Source organism: Arachis duranensis, chromosome 1 (assembly GCF_000817695.3).
Source record: "Arachis duranensis cultivar V14167 chromosome 1, aradu.V14167.gnm2.J7QH, whole genome shotgun sequence".
NCBI classification, from domain to species: Eukaryota; Viridiplantae; Streptophyta; class Magnoliopsida; order Fabales; family Fabaceae; genus Arachis; species Arachis duranensis.
The window spans coordinates 94,148,338-94,164,553 of record NC_029772.3 but is presented as its reverse complement, the minus strand read 5'-3'; positions in this window follow the sequence as shown (position 1 = coordinate 94,164,553).

The window sequence follows — 16,216 nt, the reverse complement described above, 5'->3', positions numbered from 1 at the left end:
TAGATTATTTTTTAAAATTATATATGTAAAAAAAATAATTAAAATTTGTCAAAAAAATAATATTTGATATTATTTTAACTATGAAAATATGTTAATAAAAGTTTTGTCAAATTAATATTTTTAATATATAAGTAATTGTGAAAAAAGTTTAAATCTTATTTTGATAAATATTGGCCATCAAAAAATAATTTATTAGAAAAATTTGAGAATATATTTTTTGTGATACTTATTAACCGTCAAAAATACGATTTATTGTGATACTTATTGACCATAAAATATTCTCAACAAAAATTTTTATTAACAAAAAATGAGATGAGGTCTTGAAACTAAAGAATAAATTGAGATTTTGAAGATAAAGAATGAATAGTATGATCCCAAACTGAGAGCAGTATGATGTCAAAATTGACAGAACCCAAAAAAGATGAGAAATAGTAGAGTAAATTGAAAATAAATAAGTATCAAAATTGAGAAATAATTTTCTACGATCAAATTATTCATCAAAAAACATAGAGAATTTGACATTTATAATATTTGTCAAAAATATATATTAATTTTGATATTTAATTATGATGTTAAAAAATAAAATATTAAAATAACTTTTTTTTATGTAATATATTATTTTTTATACATAAATATATTGTGTAACTAATTTAATAAATAATTTTTTACATAACATTTTTAAAATTACAAAGATGTTTATTTTTTTTAAGTTCCTCGTTATTGCTATCAGCCACCATTGATACATATGGATACTACCTATTGGTCAAGAGGCAGTGATGAATGATGATCATCATCATAGGTTACTCATTATAACCTTTTTTTTTCGGCTAGCACGATGAACCCTAAAATGGGACTCAATAAAGTATAGATACTTTTTTTATTTGTTATATTTATATATGAGATATATTTTAGATATAATACTTATTAATAATTATTTGATATATGTATTTTTTGTATTTAATATTTATTTAAAATAACAAATATTTTAAATATTTTATATAATTAAAAAATATCAAAATAATTAAAAAATATTAAAATATTATTACAATTTATTTAAAAAATACTTTATATTTATATATATTGTGTCTCTGTGTCTCATAAAAATTTTAAATTCACGTATTCACGTATCTTGTCTCGTGTCATGTCCTGTATTCATATAATGTCCATACATTATAAATGTGACATAAAAAAGTCATCAATACTTTACAATCTTTAAATTAATAAGCAAAGAGTAGCGAATCACCAACTAGATTATTAATTAATTAAAGAAATTTAATTAAAATTAACATAACTTATATATATATATGAAATTTGAATACTAAGTAATACACTATTTAATATGATGCGTTAATAGTAATACAAAAAGTCTCGAAAAATAAAAATTTTTAATTAAAAACTATTAAAATTTATTTATTTTTTATTTTATTTAATGCATCTTACAATAAATAAATGCTAAACAAAATAAATTTAAACTATTTAAATTTTTTATTTTTTTCTCTTTTTAATATTACCGATAATAATAAACTTTGTTTAAGAAGAAAGTTGAAGTCTAAATGGGGGAAGAAATGTTCTGATATCATATTCAAACTTAATACCAACTGCTTGAGAGGAAGGGAAAAAAAGTGTACATGTTATATCTTCAAAAGAAACTTCACTAATAAGGTTGTTTTGATTAGATCGGATAACATTCTTTTATGCTCCAGTTGGAGGAACACTGAGCAATAATTTTATAATACTTCTCAAATGATTCAATCTCTTTCATATTTTCCAATTTATCTTGCTGCTATTGCTTTGGTCAAAAGTTGTTGGTTTGACTATTTAGACCCAGTTACAAACAACACAAGTTCAAACTGAAGATCCACAATAAAAAAAAAAAAAAACCATGGAAGATCTAGAATGCATCTAAACCAATATACTAAATAAAGTTTGAGACTGAAACCTTGAAAAAAAGGGGACCTAATTTTTACTGGAAAATATTTCCAAGGAAAGAGAATAACAAATTAAATAGTAGTGTTCAACTACTAGTCTACAATATCAACAACTTAAAAATCTTGTTCACAAGTACAATTGATGTTGTTATATATATTTATATATAGTGGATGATGATGATGATGATGATGAACATTAATCTTGTATGGAAATTAATAAAATCATAGATGGTGACACACACATCTAGAACATTATGGCTCTATTTAAAAATGCAAATGGGTTTGGTTAAGATATTTAAAAATATATGATTCTGAAACAAAATATTCAATTGGAATCGCAGGTTGATTTAATCAATCTGCTTTCACATTTGCCACACGCAAATATTCAAGTGGGAATATATGTTGTTCAATGTATTGTCATGTTGATAATGTTTTCTAAAATAGTACCCTCTATAAATATATATACCTTTACATACATGAACCATAAGTAGAGGAGAATAATAATCCTTGCACCTATATAATAAACCATCAATTATTCCATAATGTTATTGCATTAAATTAGTATAGCAAAATAAAAAGGTGCCAATAATTTCTATGCTATCAAAATAATGAAATATACAATGGTCGGTTATATATAGCTGCAGAATAAAGATGGCAGTTGGAAGTTGCAATTGCATTCGGAACCTCTATGAATTAAGATTAGAAAAACAAGTTTGGTATATATATTATAAGGCGGCATTGCCTAACTAACTGATGTATAAGGAATTCTATATAAGCTATAAGCCTATACCAAGTGTTTGCCATGTTTATTTATTTATTTATTTATTTGTGAAATTATTTATTGTGAAGAAGAAAATAAAAACAAAAGATATAAATGAAGAAATATAATCAAACAAACTTAAAAATTTTAATATTTATAATGCTATTAAATGCAGGAAAATCTTAATTTTAAAAGAATGTCTTAATTTAGTTATTATAATAGTAAAGACATATAAATAATTATATATTAAATATGTTTTCTTATATAATAATCTCTTAGCTTTCTTTAGATTTACATAACTATTTTTATTTATAATTTTTTTTGTTTTATGTTCATTATTATTATATTTTGATAAATAACAAGTACCAAATTTTAAATTTTAAATTTTGTAATTATAAAATCATATCACGTTATAAATTATTCATCCAAAACATTTAAATTAATAAAAAAATCAGAATCTCACGCAAATAAAGGGTCATACAAATTACATATATTTTATTATTTTTTAATTTGCTCCTTAGTTTTTAAATTTTTGCAAATTCTTCTTTCTTTTATGAAATTATTTAGGTTGTATTTGGAAGAAAGACAGAAATTAAAAGACTCACACTAAATTAAATTTTTGTATTATATTTAGTATAAAATATATTAGGATATGTTATGTCTAAATATCATTTTTAGTTTAAAATAAATATAAAAATTAAAAGATAGATTAGGATTTAAAATATTAAATAAGAATATTTAAAAAATTATTAAAATTGTAAGATGCAGCTCAAAAATTTCAATCCACTCCATCTCCATTTCTTAAAAATGCTAAAAAACTAAAATTTTGTGTTACAAGACTAAAATTTTAATTCCACCTCCAATTTAGAAACAAACAAAGCAAATTACCTAGTTTCTTCCTTCTAATCGATAAATGCACATAAATATAGAGATATATCTTGTAGAGGTTTCATTATTGTTGGTTGTAGAAAAAGTTTTTAATCCCCTGCCATGCGTGCTTCCCTTGGAGACTCTGATACCTAGTTTCATCTCATAAGTCAAAAAGCTAGAGAGAAAACAATTAAAATAATTTAATTACTACCCATACCATACACCATGAATTAATAATTCGATACAAATTAAGTTACACAATTATTTACTTCTAAAGTTTATTATTTTTAAAAACTTTTAAATATATCAGTACACTGATGTTTCAGTAAATTTTAATAGTTGATTTTACTTATATATATATAATTAAAATTAACTGTTAAAATTCACTAAAATACTGATGTACCGATATATTTAAAAGCTTTTCTATTATTTTAGGTGAAAATTCAGGTGTAGTCGACTTCACGTAAAATTGATAACTGAAAGTTGTTAGACAAAAATTTAGTCAAATCAGTTAAATCATCTAACAATGCTTAGATATCAACTTCACGTAAAATCGACTGTACCTGAGTTTCTACCGTTATTTTATGAGAAGCAATGAGGCGGAATGAAAATAAATTATTATGAAATGGGTACTGAGTTGAAATTATAGAACGAAGCATGCAAGCATTTTTATATAAGAAGAGTAAAAGGAGTTGCTTTCATTGGTTTTATATAAGTGTGTGGTTGAACGAAGGAGAACAAATATTCAGAAGGTTGACTTTTAGGGTTTGAATAATAGTTTGCAGTGTTGTTGGTTTGGTTTGGAATAATTCCCAAATAGCGACATGCATGTTGGGACGGTATTCAATTCAATATATAAATTATAGAAACAGCAGTCAAATCTTCCAAACATATCCTTTAAAATTCAATGTCGGTTGTTCCCATGTGATGTGCTCAACATCGCACTCATCCATCATCTATCACCGGATTTACACACGCGCCGTCGTGCCCCGCCCTCCTACTCCAAGTCCTGCCACTTTTCTTCGCCGGCCGTTGTCTTTATGAATAATCATGAACTTCACATTAAGTTAACTGTAATTGAATTTTCACCATAAATTTTTGCTAAATGCCGCTAACACATGCGAATATATACATTAATAATTAACAAAGAAAAAAAGAAAATACTTATTGTATTAAGGTTCGTTTGAAAAATTTTAAAATTTTTTTTTTGAATTTTTGACTTATAAAAAGTAGTAATATTAATAATATTTGATATAATTTTTATAATTAAATTGTAATATTTAAGAAACTATTTAAGTATTTAAAAAAAATTAAAAAAATAACTTCTCTCATCATAAATTTTTTTATTACATTTCTTTTAAAATAAACAGTTTTAAAACTAAAAAACCAATCACAAAATAGCTTATAAATAAGTTACTTTTAAATTATTTTTTAGAAAAAAACTTAATTAAACTATTTATTCAAACTGGACTTCGATATATATTAACTTATAATATTAATAATTATTTAATTTAATAAAATAAATTTATTTTGAAATAATTAATATTAATAAATTTTTAATAACATTTTTTAAGATTTAAAATTTATAATGAAAAATAATTTCAAAAAGTTGTTTCTGGTTAAAAAGCCTAACTTCCTAATTGAACTCTTTTTTTTTACTAGCTTTTCACACTATCTTTTAGTTTGGACAATAGCTAATTTGTCTTAAATTTAAATTTTATTTAAAAATTCATTGTGAATATAAATCATTATTATATATATAAATTATATCTAGTTGATCTTATATATGAACCCCACACATTTTATTAGACTATAATAATTAAAATGTCTTAAAAAATGTTATTATTTTTTGAGAAACGCTTAAATACAATATAATAATAGACCAACATGAAATGCTTAAATACAATATAATAATCAAGAATAATTAACCCTTGATGACAATATCGAAAGGGGTCTAATTAATTGTGAACCATGTGATTCTGTGTTAGTTCTTCCCGTTCAGGATCGAGTTCTTTCGAAAACGTCGAACAAAAAAATGAAACGGGCTTAGAACAGCAACGAACCTTTCTAAAATTATTTTAAAAAATAGTTATTGTGATTTTTTTTTTTTTTGGGGTTCTTTGGAGAGTGCAAAGTGCAAACTACTTTTAATTTATAAATTAAAGCATAACTTATTGAACATGCACGTATGAAAGTAGAAAAGCTGTAAGTAGCAGTTATGGGCACTTGTTACTTGTGAGCTTAATATAGACACTCTACCTTTTTATAGTACACTTTGTCTTCTTTTACGAGTATTAGAATCTTAATTGAATAGAGCGAAAGATAATGCATGGTTGATAAATTCCCGTTTAAATTAGTATTAAGACCAGTGTCCTTTGTGATATATATATTTTGCAACCTAATCCTACTTCTATGTCTACCATTTTAAGAGAGGCACATAAACAATGTTGGTGTAGTTAAGTCAATATGCGTAACTATTTAATACCTTCTTTGGTGCACTGTACTATATCTATGGTTAATGCTATGTGGTGCGAAACGTTATGGAATAACATCAAGCAAAAAAAAAAAAAAAGAACATAGTGGTTTCACAAGACATTCACAATGATAAATACACGGTATGTACACACACTAATTTTCCACTGAATAGGGCAAATTAAGATCTAATTTATTATAAATTTAAATAGTCGTTGGTCCATATATTATTGCATATTTAAAATAAAATTAAAATTTTTTAACAATATTTAAATTGATTATATTTTTAAAATTTTTTTAAATATATCATACACTAATATTTTAGTAATTTTTAATATTAATCTTAATTATATATATTTTTTATAATTAAAATCAACAGTTAAAAATGACTGAAATATCGATATACTAGTCCACTTAAAAATTTTCTTATACTTTTATATATTTTATCTCTATATACAAGTTACAATACTTTTATATGCACAAGTCATTCACAAAATTAAGAGAAACAAAGGGAATCATGTGGCCATGATGATTAAAATATGATAGCTCATGGGATTTGATAAAATAAAGAGAGGGAAGTTCAATTCAATAAAAAAAATAAAGGAAGAATGGTGCAAAGAGACAAGCGATAAATCCAAGGATGAACAAGGGAATTGGATTATTGTTATTATTATTGTAAAGCAAATTAAAAAAGAATTACATAACATATATATATATATAGATATTGTATTGGGGATATGATATATATAGCTTTTGAGGGGAGCGTGTGTTAGAAGTAATCATAGAATATACCAAAACCGCGTAAAGTGCATGTGCTTTCAAGGTTTGCTTCAGTTAATTCTAGCCGTCCGATGAAACAAGCAGGAGCTACTTGTATTTTCAGATGCGTCCACGTGTACTCCACTGGCTAGGTGGGCCCGTCTCTGCCCATTGGGCTCCACACAACCTTTGATCGGTGAGGTGACATTGCCTTCTCAATTCTCATGAAGAACATTTAATAACGATATTATTTGTTTATCATTGACCTATTCAACTTTGGGTTTTTTGGGTAACAAAAATTAGTTTAGTTTGAATTCAAAAGTTTTTATAATAAAATTAGTAAATTACAAATCTTTTTCCCTTAAACTTATTTTTCTCGTAATTGTTGTATATTTAAACCGTAATTCTAATAACCTCATCCTAATAATGGACAATCATGACTTTTTCTACTTATAGGGGCACACTTGTCATTTCATATATATACCTGATGGAAATTTGACACAAATATACTGTAATAAACTTTTTTTAAAAAAATATTTTCATGTAAAAATTTATTTAAATAACAAAATCATTACATATATTTTATTTATTGATAAAATAATTACTTTAAAACAATTATTTAATTATTTATTACTATGTCAATAAATATTTTTATGTTTATATATAATGGTTATTTAAAATGAATAACATATATGTTGGATCTTATGAACTAGAAATCTAGAATCATTAAATAATGAGCGAACGAACATGATTGATATTTTAAAAAATGAAAATAATAGTGCATTTTAATTTTTAACATGAACATACTTATGTTGAAATATTCTAAAACATTATCTAATTATTATTAAAATGAAATGACATACATAGGCATTGATTGCATTTCTTATAGCATTTATGAGTTAATATGTGAAAGCATTGCCGTAAAAATTAAATAAGGTGGTGGTGGTGGTGGTGGTGGTGCATGGTGCAGTAGTAGGGTTATAAATGATGAGGGAATAAATGACGTGATGATGATGTCAGCACCTCCAAAGCTTCTTGGCTAGGCTAAACAGAAAGTCAGGCATGGAATGCACGTGCTGAAGCTTCTTAGAGACTATGAATGATGACGCTCATAAATAAAAAGTAGTCCCCATGTCATTCACACCTCAAAAAACTTTATTTTAATTTAATTTAATTTGTTACTATCTCATATACTATTTAACTTAACCATGCATTATTCACTCCTTGAATAGTCCTTTTTGAGTACTTTGGAATTAAAGTATGTTATTAAGTAACCTCAATTTGCATGAATAAGACTCTTTCTTAACGCGTAATTATTGAATCATTTCTCATTTATTTAATTTATTTATATATGAAGAGCATGTAACATGTTATTGTATGTGATCGTACGATATGGCTGGAATGCAGCTAGAGCTATAGCTATAATAAGAAAGGATTATTTAATATTGATAGGACTTGATATTTGAATTTTGAATCCTCATTAAGTTTTCGGCCTAAATCATCATGATTCAGATTGTTTTATCTCCCGCTAGATTACTGGCACCATATGCATTACTAATTGCGTAAAATTTGAGCTAAATGTTAAAAGTGTTATTAAAAATAAACGACAAGATTTCATTATCTCGTTCGGCACTTTATCGAATCAAATAGTCAGCGCTATACATGTTGAATGTTATAAAATGTGACTCAATATATACCTCTCTTAATTATATGCCGACGACGACTGCACTATATTGTTGTCCCATAAATAAAAAATATATATATATGTTATATTATAATTTTTATCATCGTTACTAGAAAAATTATTTTTAATAACTTTTTTTGTTAATAATAAACATAATCGCTAATATACTTACATATTGACAATTAATTAAATATTAGTCGTTTTATATTTTATTATTAAAATTTTTTAACAATAATTATACAATTACCAATTAAAACCTTTTTAATGACAACAAAAAGCTATAATTGTTATAAAAATATAAGTTACATAAAATATCTAATAACTATTGTATTATTGCTATTAAAAATAATTTTTGTTATAATAAAAATTTTAAAATCAGCATTATTTATTATTTTTTATTAATAATATTTAAAAAAATTAACTAAAAATATAATATTAAATTACTAAACTAAAAATATTGAATGCTGATTAAAAATATTAATATAAGTTAAAATTACTTATTCTTAAACCACTACAATAATATAGATTATTTTTTAGGGTTATAATGTGTAAAAGAAAATTAAAATTTGTCAAAAAAATAAATTTTGACACTATTTTAACTATGAAAATATGTTAATAAAAGTTTTGTCAAAAATAGTATTTTTAACATATAAGCGATTGTGAAAAAAATTTAAATCTTATTTTGATAAATATTGGCTGTCAAAAATAATTTGTTAGAAAATTTTGAGACCATATTTTCTGTGATACTCATTAATTGTCAAAAATACTATTTATTTTGACACTTATTGACTATAAAATATTCTCAACAAAAAATTTTAACAAAGAATGAGATGTGATCTTGAAACTAAAGAATAAATTGAAATTTTGAAGATAAAGAATGAGTTGTATAATCCTAAACTGAGAGCAGTGTGATGTCAAAATTAACAGAGCCCAAAGAAAAAAAAATAGTAGAGTAGATTGAAAACAAATAAGTGTCAAAATTGAGGAGTAATTTTCTACGGTCAAATTTTTTGTCAAAAAATATAGAAAATTTGACATTTGTGATATTTGTCAAAAATATATATTAATTTTGACATTTAATTATAGTGTTAAAAAATAAAGTGTCAAAATAACTCTATTTTCTTGTAGTGAACTTTTTAAGATAAAATAGTAAAAGAAAAAGCATTTAAATAAAACAAATTAATTCTAAATGTCCAATCACACATAATTTCTTCTAGAAGATTATCGCTTGGTGCAATAACGTCGACAATTTTCTTGGCCTTGATTGCTCATTTTGCTATTAAGTATATCTGCATAATTATTTACTAATCAACAAATAAAGAGAATCTCACAATTCAATCTGAATTTTAATAATCAACTCACTATCCGAATAACGATCCAGAATGAACAAGTTTCGGATTTTTATAAATATATTATTTATCAAAATAAATAATTTGTAATAATTTTATTAAAATACGTGGTATCTTTTATCTCATTTACAATATAAATAAAATAAGAATGCATGTATCTCGTATAAATTATAAACGAGATAAGACGCAAAATACTACACTACAAAAAATTATCAGAAGAGCGACTGAAAAAATTAGTTGCTAATAGTGACTGATTTAGCGACTGATATAAAATTTCTAGGATCAGAAAAAAATTGGTCGCTAAATTATATTTATTGACTGATTTTAGCAACCCACAAAATCAGTCACTAATAGCAACCAAACTAACGACCGATAAGTTTGTTATACAATCAGAATAAAGTTGGTTGCTATAGCGGTCGCTATTTTTTAATTTAGTAATCAATTAGCAACCAAAACAAGAGAAGAAACCACTTTGAGATTTTTTGTCACAAAATCGGTCGCTATTTTTTAATTTAGTGACCAATTTTACAACCGATAGAGAAATAGGGTGAAATTTTGTTTGGTCGCGCTCTAATTCAGTTACTAAGGCAATGGTCACTAAATCGGTTACTAAGGCAATGGTCACTAAATCGGTTGCTAATTGTTAAGATAGTGACCGATTTTAACGACCAACAAAATCGGTCACTAATTGCAACCAAATTAGCAACCGATACCAGAATAAGTTGGTCGCTAAATCGGTCGCTATTTTTTAATTTAGCGACTGAATTAGCAACCAAAACAAGAGAAGTAACTTTTTGGGATTCTTGGTCACAAAATCGGTCGCTATTTTTTAATTTAGCGACCGATTTTGCAACCGATTGAGAAATAAGGTAAAAAAACTGTTTGGTTGCTAATTCGGTCGCTAAGGCAATGGTCACTAAATCGATCACTAATTTAAATAAAATAATATAGTTACTGAAATACCCTCACAAACCCTAACTCAATTTACCCATACCATTCTCATCTTCTTCAAACAATTACTGAGTTACACGCTGGAAGCATAGCACCGTCTTCTTCGTCGCAGCGCCGTCTTTGTCATCTTCTGATTGCAATGCCATCTCCTGAGTTCTCGTCGCCGTCGTCTTCTGAGGTTTCGACATCGTTGCCTTCGTCCATGAGATCTCGACGGCATTGACATCGTCAGAATTCGCAGATTGTCTCATCACCGTTCAGATCTGACTTTCCCATTGTCAAGCCGTTCTTTTCTCACCGTCACCTCCTATGGTCGTTTCACCTCCTCTACTCACTCCTTTGTTGCAGATCGTCGGCTTGCCGTCCAGATCCGCCGTTGCTCCTTGTCGCGTAGTTCATTTTTCATTGTTACCTCCTCTGGTAGCTTCTTCTCCGGCAACAACAACAACAGTTTCTCCAATAACTTCTTCTCAAACTAATTTATTTGATATTCTAAAGCCTCAAATAACGATCATTTGTTGCTTGTAGAAGGATAATGTATCTAATCAGCGCGAGCACATAGTCCACCTTCTCGCGAATGAGCAATCTCGGCTTCAAATTCCAAATGCAACTGATTTTTTAATTTTTTGTTTCTTTCTGTATTTCGCCTTCTCCTTGTTTGATTCAGATTTTAGGTACGTCAATTTCTCCATTTGAATCTTGATCAAATATTTTAATGGTTTGGTGGAAATGTTGGAACTTTTGAATGCGAAAACTTTAAGTTGCACGGATTGTTTTCTACATAATTTTTAATTTTTTTGATGAATTTTGTGGAAATCAGATATACGAGGATGGAGTTAGGCTTACGGTTAAGGTTCGGGTTTGGTGGTGGTGGAAGGAGCAGAATGGAAGATTCTGAACTTGAAGAGGGAGAGGCATGCTCATTCCAAAACCACGAGGAGGAGCTTGATGATGCTAGCATTGATCTTAATATTGATCTCTCTTACATTGTAAGTGCTATTTTTGTGTTTCTTTGATTAAGATGTTTAGGGTCTTGTAGTAAAATTGTGCTTTTGAAATTCTTGTATTTTATGATTTCTTTTTTGCTTGTTTTACTATCCTAAATTCAATGCCTTAGCTCTTAACTATGTGTTTCTCTAGTTTGTGCAATTTATTTGGAGTTGTGCATTACAGAATTGCGTTTTATTAGGATTGAATTGAATATTTAAAATGTATTTTATTTTATGTGTAATATTTCACATAGAGGATGTGATAAAAAAAATTCTTAATTTTAATGGCATTTGGTCCTCAACTTAATGCATTAGATGATTGAAGAAATTTTTGCTCAGAATGTCTGTTTAGACAGTAATAAAGGTGGTGCTTTAATCTATTTAATTTGAAAATTGAGCTAACTGAGCGTGTGATGGCTGTTAATGTTACATAGTAATACAAGTTGAGGGTGTATTTGACGTTGATGCAAACTCATCTATTGATCAATCCTCTGAAGATTTAAACATCAAGATACCAGAGATTCTTTACTTTTGATTTACATATTAATCTTCATTGCATATATTATCTCTGCTTTCTCTGTTACTATTTTATCTACTGTGTTACTCATAAACTATGCTCGTCATCATAATCATGAAAGTAAAGTATACCTTATTACCAATACCCTTTATGAATCTGGACTTCAGAAAGTTTAGTTTATAGGTGTTTGATCATATTTTTATGAGAACTTTTTCAATAAATTTTGCTTCTTTTTTTGTGTGTGTGAATGTAACAAGAGCAATGATTTATTGTTGCAGGAATTTGAGCTGAATTAGAGAGTTGTGTTAGCCACAGTGATTAATTTTTTTGGGTCTGCTTTTGGAACTGTTGGTGGGGTTGGTGGTGGTGGTATTTTTGTTTCCATGTTTATTTTTTTTGTTGGCTTTGATACAAAATCTGCTGCTCTATATCTTATATATGCAATTTTTGTGTTTTCAATTTTCAATTGCATTTGTGGTGTTTGGATATGAAACAGTGAAGTTATACAAATATTACAAGAAAAGAATTACAACAAGGTGCTTAGATTATATATGTGAGGCCTCAATAGTATGGACACTTATGAACCTTGCATTTTGTACATTGTGTGGAATCATTGGTGGAACCGTTGGAGGGTTACTATTGGTTCTAGTGGTGAATTTGTTTTAGGCTCTCTTCTCTTGGAGATTGGTGTTATCCCTCAGATAATTAAAGTATGTAGTATGCACATTTTTAAGATTTTGTTGAATAGGTAAAATATATATGCTACTTTGAGATAAAATAGTTTTCGAGATTTCAATTATTAACGTGTTATAATATTTTCAATTTTATGAATAAAATTGGTGCAATTAGAATTTTAAAATTATTTTAATATATGCAGCTAATTTTAGAGATTAAGTTGAAACTTAAACTCGTTTTAACTTGTTTGTAGAAAATAAAGTAAAGTTGACTTTAAAATTTTCAGCAACTCTTTTTTAAATTTTACTTGTCTATGGTTAAATTCTACCTTTTCAAGAGATTTCCTTTTCCTTTTGGTAAAATTTTTAGTAACTTTCTAAGTTAATTGTAGTTTTATGTTTTGGGGGCGTAGGATGTATGTCTTTTGGCCCTGGACTTGCCATTAAATTTTTTTTTATTACAAAGTATGGTAGGCACTAAAATATTGACTACCAAAATATTATTATTATTCATACCTTCTTTTGTAACGTGACAAGATGATTTGACTATGGAAATAAGGGAGAAAGTTGCACTTGACAGGGAGGCATATGGAAGAGGGTCGGCCTTAGTTTTTTCAAGGATTTTTTTTACTTTATGTAAATAATTTTTTTTTGTTTGTTTTTTGCATACATTTGAGATCATTGGTTATAAAGTTATCAATGTACATTTAGAGTGTAGATCATAAATTTGATGTATTTATGAATTGTTTCTTTTAATTTTTATATTTTGATATAGATATTATAAATATTTTTGGTATTTATTTAAAAAATTGATTTATGTTTGATTCTTTTTATATTTTGTTGAAATATAACTATTTATAAAAATAAAGTTTTAATAGTGGTATATGTGAAATTAGTAAAAATCTATAACTAGAAAAGCAGTAACTGTGACCGATTTAGCAACTGATTTTATCAACGACCGATTTTCTCAACGATCAATTTAGCGACAAAAAAAAGTAGTTGCTAATTAGCGACCGATTTAGCAACCAATATCATTTGGTACTAGTTTGGTAGCATGATTGAAAATCGGTCGCTATTCCGGTAATTTTTTGTAATGCAAGTAGGGGATAATGGCATCCAGTAGTGGAAGTGTGTGAGTCACTCTCTTGAAAAGAAATAGGCAAAACTTCTGATAAACAATAAAAAACCCAAATTAAAAATGTTATAACCCTATAAAGTTATAAAAATTTTACAGTAAAAAATTCTCCCAATAAATCTTACATAACAAATTAATTTAAACTATAAGTCAATTAGTTTAACAAATAATAACTAATATTTACTTTATAAATTAATTTAAATAAAATTATTACTGAAATAATTAATAATTAAATTAATAAACATCTATATAATTTAATCTAAATAAAAATATTTAGTTACTAATTAATAATAACGTTAATAAACTATCTCCTTCATAACTTACATTAAATAAAAATATTTACTTAAATAACTAACAACAAATAAACCATTATATTAATAACTTAATTTAAGTAATAACAAATTTAAATAAAACTATTTACTTAAATATGTAATAACTAGAAACATAAACATCTTATTACTTAACTAAGTTAACTAAGAAATATTTAGTTGAATAATTAATAACTAAATTGATATATATATACTTAATAACTTAGTTCAAAGAAAAATAAATTTAAATAAATATTTAAATAATAAATCTATTTTAAAATATGCCTAAAATCATACTCTATTATTTAAATTATTATTAATAATATATTCATTCATCTAACATATACTATATACTACTTCTAGAAAAATATCCTAGTAAATATGGCTACACACGTATGTTTTAACATAAACATAAAACAAAAAAACACTAACCTTAAAGTCGACTGTCCCGACAATGTGCCATCTCACGTTCAATCGGTTAATGTCCGTATCATATGCATCGACGTAGTAATTCAAAAATTTGATTAGAAAAAGGTAGAGGTAGAAAAAAAGTTGAAGAAATTGTTGAAGAAATTGATGTAATAAACATTTAACAAGCACTCTGGATGAAAAAAAAATATATATATATATATGTCTCCTCCACTCTTATTTCGTTTACAGTGTAAATGAAATAAGAATGCACGTATATCGTTTACACTGTAAACGAGATAAGACCATTATATACTATGTGTACAAACGTGATAAGAAATAAGCTGTATTTTTATTAAAAAAAACTATAAATTATTATTTATTTTGATAAGTAAAATATTTATTTTATTTATTTTAAAAAAATCCATCAAATTTGACCAAATTATATATAGAGACTTCCCCATTGTCTACTTCTCGTATTACTTTCTTGAAATTTGACTCTCAACAAATTCAAACTAGAGGATTCCAAAAAATTTTAATATCTAAATTAAAAGTATTTTAACAATAATACCATACCGTGATAAAGAAAATACAATTATATATATACCTTGTGGGGTGCCATAATGTTTGAAACAGTATAAGTTGAATAATGTATCAACGTCAAAATTAAATTGGAAGCTACGGACTATGGTGCTATATCTATAATCTATATGATGCATGATATATATATATATATATATATATATGATAGTATTTTAAAAGTTGGTGGTGGAAATGAACATTTATTATTACTGTGCCGGTAAAGGGAATAGTAACGGAAACGTAACTGGATTTGCTAGCTTATTAGGTAGGTGCCCCATCTTCTATTTACAAACAAGACAAGATGCATGGTTAAACAAACAAGTTAGATTTTAATTTGAGAGAAACTTTTTGGGGTGAAAAAAAGAAGATGATTATTATTGGAGGAACCAAATAGCGGCCTAAAGAGAAAGAGAAGTTAGCCCCACCCACTTATGAGACACCGCATATTCTCAAGGGCAGAAAAATGTGGTCAAGAAAATGCTCCATATGAGGTAGCTAGTTAAAAGGTTATTTATATCTATTGCATGCAAAAAGGAGTTAATTAATGAATGAATGCTCAAACTTCCACCACCATAATGTTTATATGTACTATTTATTGTTTGGCTTATTTATCATGTGACTTTAGAACACACATTAAAATTAATTAAAAATATAAAAAATTTACATTTTTAATGTATTTATATTTATTAGATAAAAATATTTAAAACTTTTCACTAATAATAAATCTATCATATACTTTAAAACACATATTTACTAAATCTTTATTATTTTTAATTAGTTATTTCTAAGAAAATTAAAGTAATCATCATTAAACCGATAGTATTTGACGT